A 12,500-nucleotide genomic window follows, 5' to 3' on the forward strand; every position below is an offset into this window, starting at 1 on the left:
CAACGCATCCTAACTTCAGACTCTGTTCTTTCCACTAGGTCAAGCAAGCAACTTGAAGCTTCACCCAAAATTTACACGTGTGATGGAGCTATAGAGATGGCACGAAAACAAGTTGCTTCAAGTCCACAGAGAAGAACCCAAAGAAGTCCCCCCTGCATTTCAATGAACAGGAGGGAAGACGCACTGATGGCTGGCTCAAAACAGACGCTCCTTTTATATCTGACTCTAAGGTGTAGCAAAAAGCCAACTAAAGAGCAGTAATAAATGTCGAGACCAGCGCCGGCATCCAAAACTTTGCAGGAATTAATGCTAATTCTGTGTAACGGTTGCACTAGCAAAACACGCTCATAATTATACACAGGTACTGTCCTGGGTTGCAGTGGTATTTGCCATTTAGCGCTGTGTTTACATGGTAAGCGATGGATCAAACCAGAGGAGGAGTGTCTGAATTATCGGCATTGCATTCCATTTTGTGCTGAATCATATTCAAGTTTCATTTTCTGTAAAGGGGTTACCAGAGAGTACACAGCTCAGACTTCAACTGCCTCCAGAACAACTAGAACCTGGACAAGGATGAATCTCCAAAAAGCTGTATGTAAAAGGCTGACTTTAGCTCTGACAAACATTATTTTCATTGAAATTGTTATATTCTAGCAAGCCTTCTCCACGCCTCCTTAAAATAAATGATACCTCAAATAGTATCATCAGACAGATTAAGTTTACAGTCAGATTTAAGCAAACAAGCTTAAATCTTTAAGCTATCTCTAGAAAGAATTTCCTTGGTTTATGTACTTTTTTGAACAATGCGATGGCAGAACTACATGTGACATTTTCATCCCATAATGGTACCTGCTGAAAAAATTCCTCTATTAAAAATGGCCCACGCTAACATTTAAATGTTGACAATAATTAGCCTGACATTTGAAATACAGTGGTTGCAGTGTTGTCTTGAAGATGTTCCGCTCAACATTACCTAACTAGCCCCTTTTCATACTTACGTGCTTTCTGTACATTATTCTGTCAGTTACTGAACAAATAAGACATCAGTTGCTAATGTATTAACATGCAAAAACTACGCTTAAGGGCCAAACACTGCCCCCAGTCCACAATGTAACTCCCATTGATGTCAAGTACTGTTAAGGTTGTGACAACCAGTAAAAGAAGGGAACTGAAAAGTAGGGGATCAATTTTCTCCCTGATCTGCAAGGGATTTATGCAAACGGCTCCCTGCAGAATGAGGGATGGGAAAGGCAGCGTGTGTCGTGCCACGGGATGGGGACAGCTGGTTTACTCCTGCTCTGGCCCATTCTGCACAACTTTGGCCAAGGCATCGGGGTTAACCTTTTCAGAAATGCCCAGCCATTTCACGTGTCCTAGATGGTCAGGTCACTGGTCATATCGCTCCCTGGTTTTCCTGTAACATAAGAGTAAGTGGTTGCTCAAAGGTGGCAATTAATTTGCCAAGCCAGCTGAAAATGAAAGTGTCCACATAAGTATGAAAATATGCCCTTCTCCTCGATGGATGATGAAAATTCTGTTGCATCCCCACATGAAGAATTGCACGCTCGTTATGACCTATCTACGTGCAGACAGCCCCAGTCAGGAGTGGCCGGTGGGACGACCAGAGGACAAACCACGGGAGAAGCCCCAGAAGCAGCCTCCAGCCTGGCCAAGCCTGGAAACAGGAGAGAAGAAACTGGTTTCTTCCAACCGGTTCTTGGACATTCCCAAGCCACGACCACGTATTCCGGCTTGGTGTGTGCAATGGATTTAGGGAAAAAAAACTTACACGTGGGCAAATTCTGCATGTAAATAAGAGAGTACTTTTTTTTAATGCTTTCTTACTCTGTAGATAACAGAATCCTGTAATGCTCACAACACTGTGAAGCACATTAAGTATAAATGATATGATCTAGGAATGAAGTAATAGCATTACCCTTGCATTTCCTTGCTTTTGTCATCTACAGACTCTAAACAGAAAAGGCCTTACCTGTTTTGTGTGTGTGTGTGATCATTATCTCCTCTGTTCTATTACTAATGAGTGCCTCTCATCCTAAGAGAAATGAGGACGATACAAGCGATATGACAGGAAGCTTAGGGTACACCCACTCTTTTCCCACCAGAATAAACACTGTTCTCAGGGAAGGTACATTGATAATAAAAATACATTTAATTTTAGAAATTTCTCAGGCAACCATAATTGGTATGGGAATGGTTATTCTAATAGGATGTACCGTCAACATGTAAACTCCACAAATAAGAAGACTTAGGATTTAAAAGACAAAATTTTGCCAACAGACAGGACCTCAACTGTCCTTAAGATGTGATATTAGAAGGGAGCAAAAATAGAGAAACCTGAAGTGCAGACCTCAAGGGTTGCTTAGTCCTGAAGCCTAAAAGCTGATGCTCAGGCCTGTCTCTCACCCTGCCAGGTTGCCTTTACACATAAGTGCTTTGGAATATGCGTTTAGTTAAAATCGTCAAACCCACTACAGACTTCAACAAGAGATTGTGATACTATTTTCAAGCCCAATAACAAGGAATGCTCCTATATCATGTAGGCAAATAACTTTATATTTTTTCTGTCTATATTTTTAGCTAGAGTCCTGAGGCCATTACCCAAGCTGCACTGTCAGATGAGATACGCTACACATTGGTGAGGCTCTTGGCTCTCTCTCGGCTTCTCTTCTCAGGAAGTGTTTGTTTCCTTGTTCCTGCTAACGACAATGGGATTCATCGAGGTTTATATATCTTGATTGGGAGACACTGATTTTGGCAATTGTGTGGTTAACCAATCCCTGCTATCCTTATGGCTGTCTCTGCACTGAAGCGATAGGCCAGTTATTGGATGTTGATGACCAGGAGCAGATTTGTCTTCCTCTGAATCTTGAGGGTGTTGATAAAATCACTAGATTCCCAGACTGGAATTTCTCTGCTGAATACGTACTTTTAAATGGTTACACAGCATTAAGAGCACAGCTGAATGCTTTTAGAAATATAAATAATTGATTATTTATTTATCCTTCAAGATAGCCTTTTCTCCTGGTAGACTGTAGAGCTTGTTCACAGGAGAGACAAAAGCATAGCCTGGAGGAAGACGATATACCTTCAGTTTTTGCTTGAAATGAGAATGGAATTGGTATGACTCTAATGTTCATGATGTTCAAGAAGATGTTTTTGTTGCTTAACTGTATCCTTGATCTGATTTTGATGATTTTTTAAGTATTTAGGGACATATCTTGTAAGTCTTAAGAAATTACATTATCTTATGAGGAATCAAATGGCAGAAGAAAATTCTCTCCATAATAGTGCAGCTTAATACATTCACACTTCTCTTTCCCTGCCCAAAATTCACTTTTCTCTTTCTTTGAACACAGAGGCAGGAACAGGACTATTCTCGTAGTTATCTCACTGATATAGTTTAAAAATGAAAGAATAGTCTAAACTTTTTGAGGACTAAAGGGACAAGTGAACAAGAAAAGGTGGATGAAGAACAGTTGTGAGCTCTAGTGAGGGAGTCTCCTATGTTTAATGCCATTTATTTCAATTTGAGTCCTGCTTCTGATGAATAGTCATAAAATAATCATTTTCACTTTTCAAAACCCATGTGTTTGTTCCCATGCTCTAGATGTTGTGGAACTAGAAAACAGAATGGATCTGGCCGCAGAGTCCCTAGTTCACAACATTTATTTGGGTTTTATATAGGAGAAATCACCGGTATTTTCATATCTGCGTTTTGACTAAATCGCCTTCCTTTTACTTTCACAGTAATTTTAAACGACTTCATTGATTTCATAAAAAGGCTCCAGATAACTACAGAATTTGGTCCGCTTTTTCGACTGACTGACTGAAAAATCTGGCTACAGACAAGACCGAAGAATGCAAGATTTACAGCGGAGAGACGGAGCCAACCCTGTGTTCTGATTAGCAGTTTGGATGCCATTGTTCTGTCTGGAAAACACATGTCATCCGCAGAATCACCCAAGCTGTCCATTGGCATCTGCCAACATATCCTCCATCACCCCTCTCTTTCCTACTTCTCACTCTCATCCTTACACCTCTTTCCGCGTTTCCCTGTATTTCTGAAATCCCCCCAAGTACGCCAATGCGGTTAGGAGTTACCCCTTGTAAAAACTGATGTGGGTTTCACCCCCCACAACAATATCACCTTCAGTCTCAAGCTGACCGTCTCAGAAAAAACAGAAAATAGACCATTCCTCTGAGTCCTCTGGTGTGTCAGATTTGTGCTGTGTTTCTCTCTGGGGACAGAAATTCATAATAGCCCAGAGGCTTCATATTTTTTAAATTGTCACACTAAGACTTGAGTGCCTCCATGAAAGAAGCAGTAGAAAGAGATGCCTGAAGGTAGGCTGGGAAGAATCCAAAATGATGTCAGGTTTCCTTCTACCTTCCCATCAATAGGGTCTTTGAAGAAGAAACCTTTTCAGAAAAGAAAAAGTAACTTTCTCTTTAGTTAAAAAGGCTACCGTGGTTTCAGTTTGGAGACTGACAGTTACGTTAGCTTTATTACCTTAAAATCTATACAGCCTCGTGGTTTGCAGTGGATGGCTTTGCCTCCACGAGTTTTGATGATGTCCTTGAAAGAGAAATATAGATGCATAGCTTCATTCGGTGTTGACTTTGGAGGTGAATATTTTATCCCCTTTCCTTTCCCTGGCTGCTTGCAAACCGTAGTGATAACGCCTATGCAGTATGCCTAAGAATTGCAGCACGGGGGGGGGAAAATCAAAGCTTTTACTGGATTAGAACAGTTCCAAGTATGATAGTTCTCCTTCCTCACTGCAGTGACTGATGATGAGGGACAGAGGAGGTGAAAAAGGAGCTGGAACTGCATATCGTTGCCTATTATCTTTTGTCCCAAAGATACTTTTATTATTTCTATTATTTTTTTTTAGCTTTTATATAGAAAGAAAAGATTCTTAACTAAAGGAAAATATGTTTTCTGAGGTCTATGCATTTTTGTGTATAACTTTTTAGGGAATACAGTCTTTCACAGCCTTGAAGAGTCCTCAGAAAAGTGGGAGTCTTGCTACAGTATAACTTTTCCAGCAAAGGATAATTTCTGTTGAAATATAGGGGCATGGCAGTTTCTGGAAGGTAGCAAATTGCCATTTACCCACCTTATGTGTCTATCAGCCTGTTGAGAACTTGCTGTTTTTTCTATCAAGGGCCTGAAATACAGCTTGTACAATGCTGTCACGCCCAGGCAGAGCTACAACGGCTGAACATGATTATTTCTTAGGAACCCAGCTCTCCCACCATCTCCCTGGAAGAGTTTAAGTTTATAATTGCCAGCAGAATAATTCTCCTCCAGCTATGGACTGTGTTGGGTAGAAGAATTTGTCAGGTTCCCGCCGTTATGAGGGAGGTGGCAGTACCTGGGAGGGGAGCCCCCAGCTAGTGGACTTCGTAGGTAAAAATAAAATTGTCCTAAGGTTATTCACCTAGGATGCATTTTGTAGAAAAAATAGAAGTAAAGAAAAAATCAACTCTTACTCCCACCACGTAAATCTAGATCAAGAAAGCAATTTTTTTTTTTTTTTTCTGGTCAAGAAAGACTGGGATGGCGGCTGAGTGGTTGTGAATGAGTGGTTTGTATGTTCTTGTCAAATGAGTCAACTAGTCCTTCGTTCTCAATCAAGAGGAAGTCAAATCCTCTGCTAACACAATGGCAGAAAGAGTTGTTGCATATCTAATGTCTGTTAGATAGGTGGGAGGAAAGGTAGAATTACCCAAATATTGTAGGTTGAAGATTTTATTATTTAAAAAAAAAAAATCCAAAGAAATGTTTCCTGAAATCCCTTAAGACTGTCAGATGAGCCTTATTCTTCAAAGCGGTCATTATGTGCTATGTAAATCTGTATTTACAGACATCATTCAAACAGTGGACCATTGAGTACACAGGTCTTAACACCCACACAACTGCCAGGAAGAGTTATAAAATATCACATAACACACTTTTTACACAAAAGTAGCGCCTTGATTACCTAATGTGAATGGAAAGGTCCTTTGTAAATGGACATAAATGGCACCAGAGACAACTATCCTTTGATCTACAGGATGAATCCCTATTACAGCAAAACTTCAGCTGCAGCAGCAATTTCTCCAGGTGGGAAGTACTTACTAGAAACGAGTGCCACAGTGTCTGATATGTTCCTAACAAAACAAATGACCAGCATGCTCCCGATTCCTCTCACCTCAGGTTTCAGAGGAGAGCCCTCGGGAACTCGACCGAAACCTGGGAACGCGGGGCTGTGCACTGCACATCCTGCCGCCGCGCCAGCCAGGAGGGCTTGGAGACTTCATACCCTCAGCATGCTACTGATCATCCTGGCCTGTGGGCTCTGATATTTCAGGTTAGGATGGAGCAAATAGAGGAAAAATTAATTTTAATAAGTTCCGTATTTTACTGGAAGCACCACTGTAATCATGGGAGGAGAAAAGAATGAAATAATTCTGGGACAACTTTTTCCTTCTCTTTTTCAATATCGATTGTTTCTTCTGTGGCACTTTGATACAATCTCCTTCATTTCAGTGGAACCAGGATCTGATCCTGCACATCACTCAGCCAGACCTTAAATTGCCCAGATTCGTTTATTTCCAGACTGTAATAGAGTAACTTTATATGACCCTGTAACTACATATTAAAAAACAAAAAAGAAAAAAATGGATTTCTTCCCCTCTAGTAAAATTATAACAGTGTTGATTACCTTATTTAACCCATGCAGAAAAGGGAAAAAAAAAAAAAAGAAAAAAGGAGAGAAGCATTATACTGATGCTTCAGGAAAAAAAACAACCCTAAACATGTGTCATTCATCGAGTCATTTAGACTAGTGCCTTCTCTTCTTTAGAAAATTACTCAGGTCCTCTTGCTTTCTACAGTCTACAGTACTGCACTTCTAAGGAAATAATACCTTGATAATCTGCACTTCAAAACCCAAGTCAATAATTGCCTTTGATGACTGAATGAAAAAAAAAAAAAAGAGAAAGAAAAAAGGAATCTGCAAGACTGCAGCAAAAGAATGCTGGAGAAAAGATGCTAAAACTATTGCTGTGCTTCTGTGTTTCGATGTAGTTTACAATCTATTTGCCAACAGTTCTGCAATGATTAGTAAAATACGTCAAGAAGCTAAACAATATAAGCATCACACTGAAAGAAATTTAGCAAGACCCCCTCTAATTATTATTGTACATGACGATTCAACAAAATATTTAAAATCAACGAGAAGAAAAGAAATATTAACATTCTTTTCAGAAAAATGCACTTCTTATCATGCCTGAAGGATATTCAGGAGGAATGTGAAAATAACTGTAATTTATTTAAGACCTGGAAGTATGAAATAATAAGCTACTGAACCATCAGAATTGTTTTGGTGGTGTTATCTGACACGAGGGCAGACCTTGTCTCACTTTAAGTTTTATAGTAATAAGACCTTGGAAACAAAACCTTGAATGAACAGAACATAAAGAAAAGGGAAATGTGTCCTTGCATAAACAGATATTGTGTCTATCACCTTCCAAAAAGGTTGCTCAACTTCATAACCATGTAGTAGGTAGAAAGTCAATAGACACTGGACTGGATTCAAATGTTTGGAAATCACAGACTGGTCATTTTGTAACTTAAAATGAGTAACACCATCATGTAAAAAAGGCAACCTTATAATGACTCTCTATTTCTACTAAGAACTTCTGTATCTGCTGGCATTTTATCCTCCTCTGCCCCCAAAGATTAATAGCTGCACATCTGACTCATTTTTCATATTGCATTTAACCCACAATGTAGAGCCTCAACAACCCGGTATTTCAGCTCAGGAGGGGTGATCGTTTCCTCATTAAAAGTTTCGAGAGAAAACTCTCAGATGTTAACCCTACCTTCTTCTGACGTAGCCACATCTCGCCTGCCAAAGACATACTTCTCTGGAAAGAAACCTCCAAACTTCCACGCAAAAGCATTGTGCAGCTCTAGCCTCTCCATTACAAAAAAAACCCCAAACAAACAAAAACCAGCAAACTCAGAAAAAACCCACAATTGCCTTGAAAATCTCTGCCTGCTTGTTTGGCAGCCCTAGCTGCGTTGCTTTGGGTTTTTTTTTTTTTTCCTCTCGTTTTCTAGCTTCCTGGTGTCAACAGGAAATCTTGTGTCTAACAGGTAACACGCTGCTTCCGAGCCCATCAGCAGGAATAATGGGGGAGATCAGCTCTGCTCAGGGGATCACCTGCCCAGCTCCAAGGAGAGGAGATGGGGGGGGAGGAGGTTGCAACCATTAAGGTGGAAATGAGGGCTTGCCAGCCTTCCTCCAGAGGTGTTGCTTGCCGCTAATGCTCCCAGGAGAAGGTTTCTCAGGGTGTTTTTGGAGCATGGCGGTTTTGGGCACATCTAGGATGCTGATGCCACCAACTTTGTCAGAGCTGGGCAAGGCGCGTGGTGAGGCTGTGGGCTCCATGCGTGGCGGGCTGGGACCCCAGGGACTTCAGGCCCCCCCAGAGCATCCCCCCCCCCCCCCCAAGCTGTAATTCGGTCGCCGGTCCTGGCTTGCGAGCTTTGTTTCCAACATTTTGCTGCTGTGCAAGCGCGGGCCCCGTTCCTAATACATTAAAACCTTTCTATTTTCAAAATAGCATCGTTGCACCTCAGGACTGACAAAACCAGACAGCGGTGAAAGGGACGGCGACATGGCAGACACAAAAGCTCACCGCATTACGGCCACTCTAAACAGAGCACAAAAGCAAGGGAGTCAGCGATGTGTAAACCAAACAATGTGAGGGGAAAAAATATTGAATAATTTCTGTCATGAGGCAACTGACTAAAGCCAGGCTCTAATTGAATTAAACTCCCATTTATTTGCTCAGGCCTAAACAACAGGCTGGGAAAAAAAAAAAGAAAAAAAAAACTTAAGGTTTGCTCAACTGTTCGGAGGTACCACCTTTCCTCACCCCTGTATAAATCCACCATCTGTGCTCACACACACACATGTGCCGTCGCGCAGCAAATGCGCCGAGACCCGACCGAGCGCGGGAGCCAAAAAAGCACCAGGCACACAAAAGCTCCCCAGGCTGCCCCAGGTCTAAGGGAGCAAAAAAAAAGGGGAAGAAAGGATCCTTTGCTCATTGCCCAGGTGAGATAGCCTGGTGCGTCCTCTCAGCCTCGACACGCGTCAAGTAAAAGAAAGGTTAAAATTAGAAAATTCAATTTATTTGATAATTTCCCAGAATAATTAGAGTTAATATGGGTTAATTAATATGCAAATCTCTCAGCAGATGTTCTGCAGCAGGGCCTGTGTGAGAAAACAGCCTTTGCTTTCTCCTACGTGATTTTGGCTGTCAGTTATTGGGTATAATTACTGTAACTAACCGAATACACACAAAACCTTTGGAATATAAAATTGTTACAGTTCTAGTTCTGCACAAGCTGCTACTTTTCTGCAATAAAAGCGAACAATTTCTTTCAGAAAATAGGAGCCTTTTTGTTCCTTTCTTGATTTAAAAAGAAGAAATGAATCAAGTAAATGGCTTATCTTTTTTCTATGCATAATTAGGTCAGTATTATATGAACATTCCAATGAGCAGTGGTACAAACGTACATATAAAATGATAGCTCAAACCACCTGCAAAATCACATAAAATTGTTTTATTCAGAATCTTTTTCTTCATACCAGAACTTTGAAACGCTCCCTGTCTTTCCTGCCAATGTTGCCAACATTTGCCGAATTCAAAGGGTTCCCGTAACTTTTATTATTTTTTAAAACCACAAGAGCAACATTTTCTTCAAAGGCGCCGGAACATTTAGGACTGATAAAACAAGTCACCCTTTGAAAGGTAGACTGGTGCCGTGCTTGACCTTTTTTTTTTTTTTTTTTTTTTTTTGGAAAGGAACGTAATTGCAGTGAAGAGTTTGCAACTTCGAACAAATAACGAGAGGGTTTTGCTGTGCAGTCCACATGTCTGCAAAACACGTCCATGCGTCCCGCGATCCAAACCGCCCTTTACCCTCTCCTGATGAGATATAGTATTTCACATATATCAAAGTACTTAGCGCTTTTGCTTGTCATCAGGTAAATAATATCTGTTGCTCCGCGTGAGGAGCATTAAGATGGAAGATGACGTGGTCCGGAGGGATCTGGCCTCAGCGGGACCCAAGATCACTCACCTGAGTAAAGCTTTCAGACTCGAGGTGAGGTCTGTTAACTGAAAATAGCCAAAAATGTAACTCCTGAGCATTACTTATGGTGCTGCTTTCCATCATAGAGACATTTTTTCTTGGATGCAATTTGCCTTAAAACTTCTTAAATGTTTTTATTACGATGATTTTTTTATTTATTTATTTTAGGTGTCTCATTTTTGCTCTTGGTTTCTCCAATTCCATCTACAAAATGCCTTGCCCTGATTGTCACGATTGGAAAGACAGTTCAGAAATGTAAGCAAACCTTTCCTGCTCCTTTTTTTTTTTAATTGTTCAGGGGGGAGAGTCATCTGTTTTCTAAGAATGCTTTAAATAACTTCTGCCTTGGGAGATAGCTGAAAAATGATCATTTTTTCTACAAATCAGGAAACAAAAGGCCTCCACCCCTTCCAAGAGCTCTCTCACAAACTTTCCCTTTTTGCCACCCCACCGGCGTGGCAATAACCCCAGCCCATCGCACTGGCACACCCTCGCCAAGAGGTGGAAAATAAATAGGGAAAAGGAAGATTTTTCATCAACCTAAACCATCAGATTCTTTTTTCCTATTTTTTTCCCCAAGATGACACCCAAAATGAACAGAAAAACTTTTTTAAAAATACAGTAGAAACTGTCGCTCCCTGCTCCTGTTAGCTCTGACTTACTAACCAAGTCCTCCCTCCCCTCCAAGGTAGAAGCTGGGCACCTTTTTTCCTGCATTAGTTTCATTTTAGTCATCAAGATTATCTGCTTGCTGACAGCTGCATGATCTATGGCCTACACCCTAAAAAAAAAAAAATAGTTTGAAAGCAACTACGAATTTTATCCCTTCCTGGGTTGAAGCTATCTTATGAAGTATTGATAACGCATTATCTTAGACAGCAGAATAATACTGCACAAAACGATACTAAAGATGTTTAAGGAACCTTCTGGCTCAGTAAAAGTTATTATTCAGAAGTTTACGTAGTCTGCAAACACTTATCAAAATCCCTGAGCAGAAAGTACAGAACCTACGTTTCAATTAAGATATAGTGGAATGCAAAAGGTTCAGAGGAGATAAGGCCACTCTTGGAAAAAAAAAAAAATATTCAAATTCATCCTTGATGATAGTTTGACCTCGTGAGTTGAGTTTTCAGTTCAAATCTGAACGCTTCCTACCTGGCAACGCGGGTTTATCAGGAATTGGCTTCTCAAAAGTATTTTGCTGTTTAGGTCATTTTGCTGTTAGTTGTAGAATAATTCCTCAAAATCCTCTAGAATACAGGGCCGAGGTAGGACACGGTCGTCTTCAAATTTACAAGCACTTTAGGTGGAGGTGAGAAAGCTCCAGGGAGAGACCGTGCGACAAATGGCCGATGCATGGAGATTATTTACTTTTTTGCTATAACACCTCATGTTCTGACCTAATCCACTGGGAAATTTCTCTGTTCCCCATCAGCATAGACTTTCTCCCCCTTTTTGGTAAAGACAATACTACTTCTGGTTTAGCTCGATGTCGAGTCAACAGCAATTTTACATCTGAGCAGCTGATTCTAAGGGACAGTTTTCCCTGCAGACAGTTAAAGGCAAACGCTTGCTTAAAAATTGAGGAAACAAATCACCTTTTTTTTGTTGTTTAATCCATGAAAACCCTCCTGTGTGCCTGTGGAGGGGATTGGACAGAACCAGTCTGCTCCTCGCTGGTTCATTTAGTTCTTGCAAAGGTTCTGCTCCGAGCAGAAAGTCTCCACCAAGCTTCTCCAGCCACCGCGTGTTTTGAAGCGGGGCGAGAAGTTTGGGGATTTTTAGTCTCTTCCTTTTGTAGTTATGCTATCGGATCAGCAGATCAGTGTTAAAATGCAATTTTTTATCCTTAAAAATGCAGGTTTTTTCCTTAAATGCAAAGGGTTTTTATCTTATCGTAACTGACCATGTGTTTAACTAGTTGGGAAATCGAGGTTGTTAAAGAGCAGAAAAGATCTGTATTTATTTTCTGTGCACCGGCTCCTTTTTGATCTGGCCTACCAAACATGATGGCAGCCCTGTGGTGTAAATCTGAGCTTGCAAGTGCTGCACAGTTGCTCAGCGAATAACTCTTTGCAGGATTGGGCCCAGCGATAGCAATTTTACGATTGTTTGTGTTTTCCCCCAACTCTCCCGCTGCTGAGAACTATCCGGATCTGCTCCTCCAGGGAAATTTGCAGTATCTTCACTTTGCGATTCCCCTGAATGCTTATGCTACTTTTTGGAGATATGAATGTAATATTTTTATCAACGCTTTCATTCTTGAATCAAACTTTAGATGTAGTCCCAAAGATATATGCAATGCAGAGACCACAGTGAG

At 40.8% G+C, this 12,500-nt stretch overlaps 1 protein-coding gene across 1 annotated transcript in view; it reads right to left on the reverse strand.

Annotated features, from left to right (window-relative positions):
* ZEB2 (zinc finger E-box binding homeobox 2) overlaps window positions 1-12,500 on the reverse strand; it is a 115,175-nt gene that overhangs the window by 35,492 nt on the left and 67,183 nt on the right. The gene's annotated exons all lie outside the window — the stretch shown is intronic.

Source organism: Aptenodytes patagonicus, chromosome 6 (assembly GCF_965638725.1).
Source record: "Aptenodytes patagonicus chromosome 6, bAptPat1.pri.cur, whole genome shotgun sequence".
Taxonomy (NCBI): Eukaryota; Metazoa; Chordata; class Aves; order Sphenisciformes; family Spheniscidae; genus Aptenodytes; species Aptenodytes patagonicus.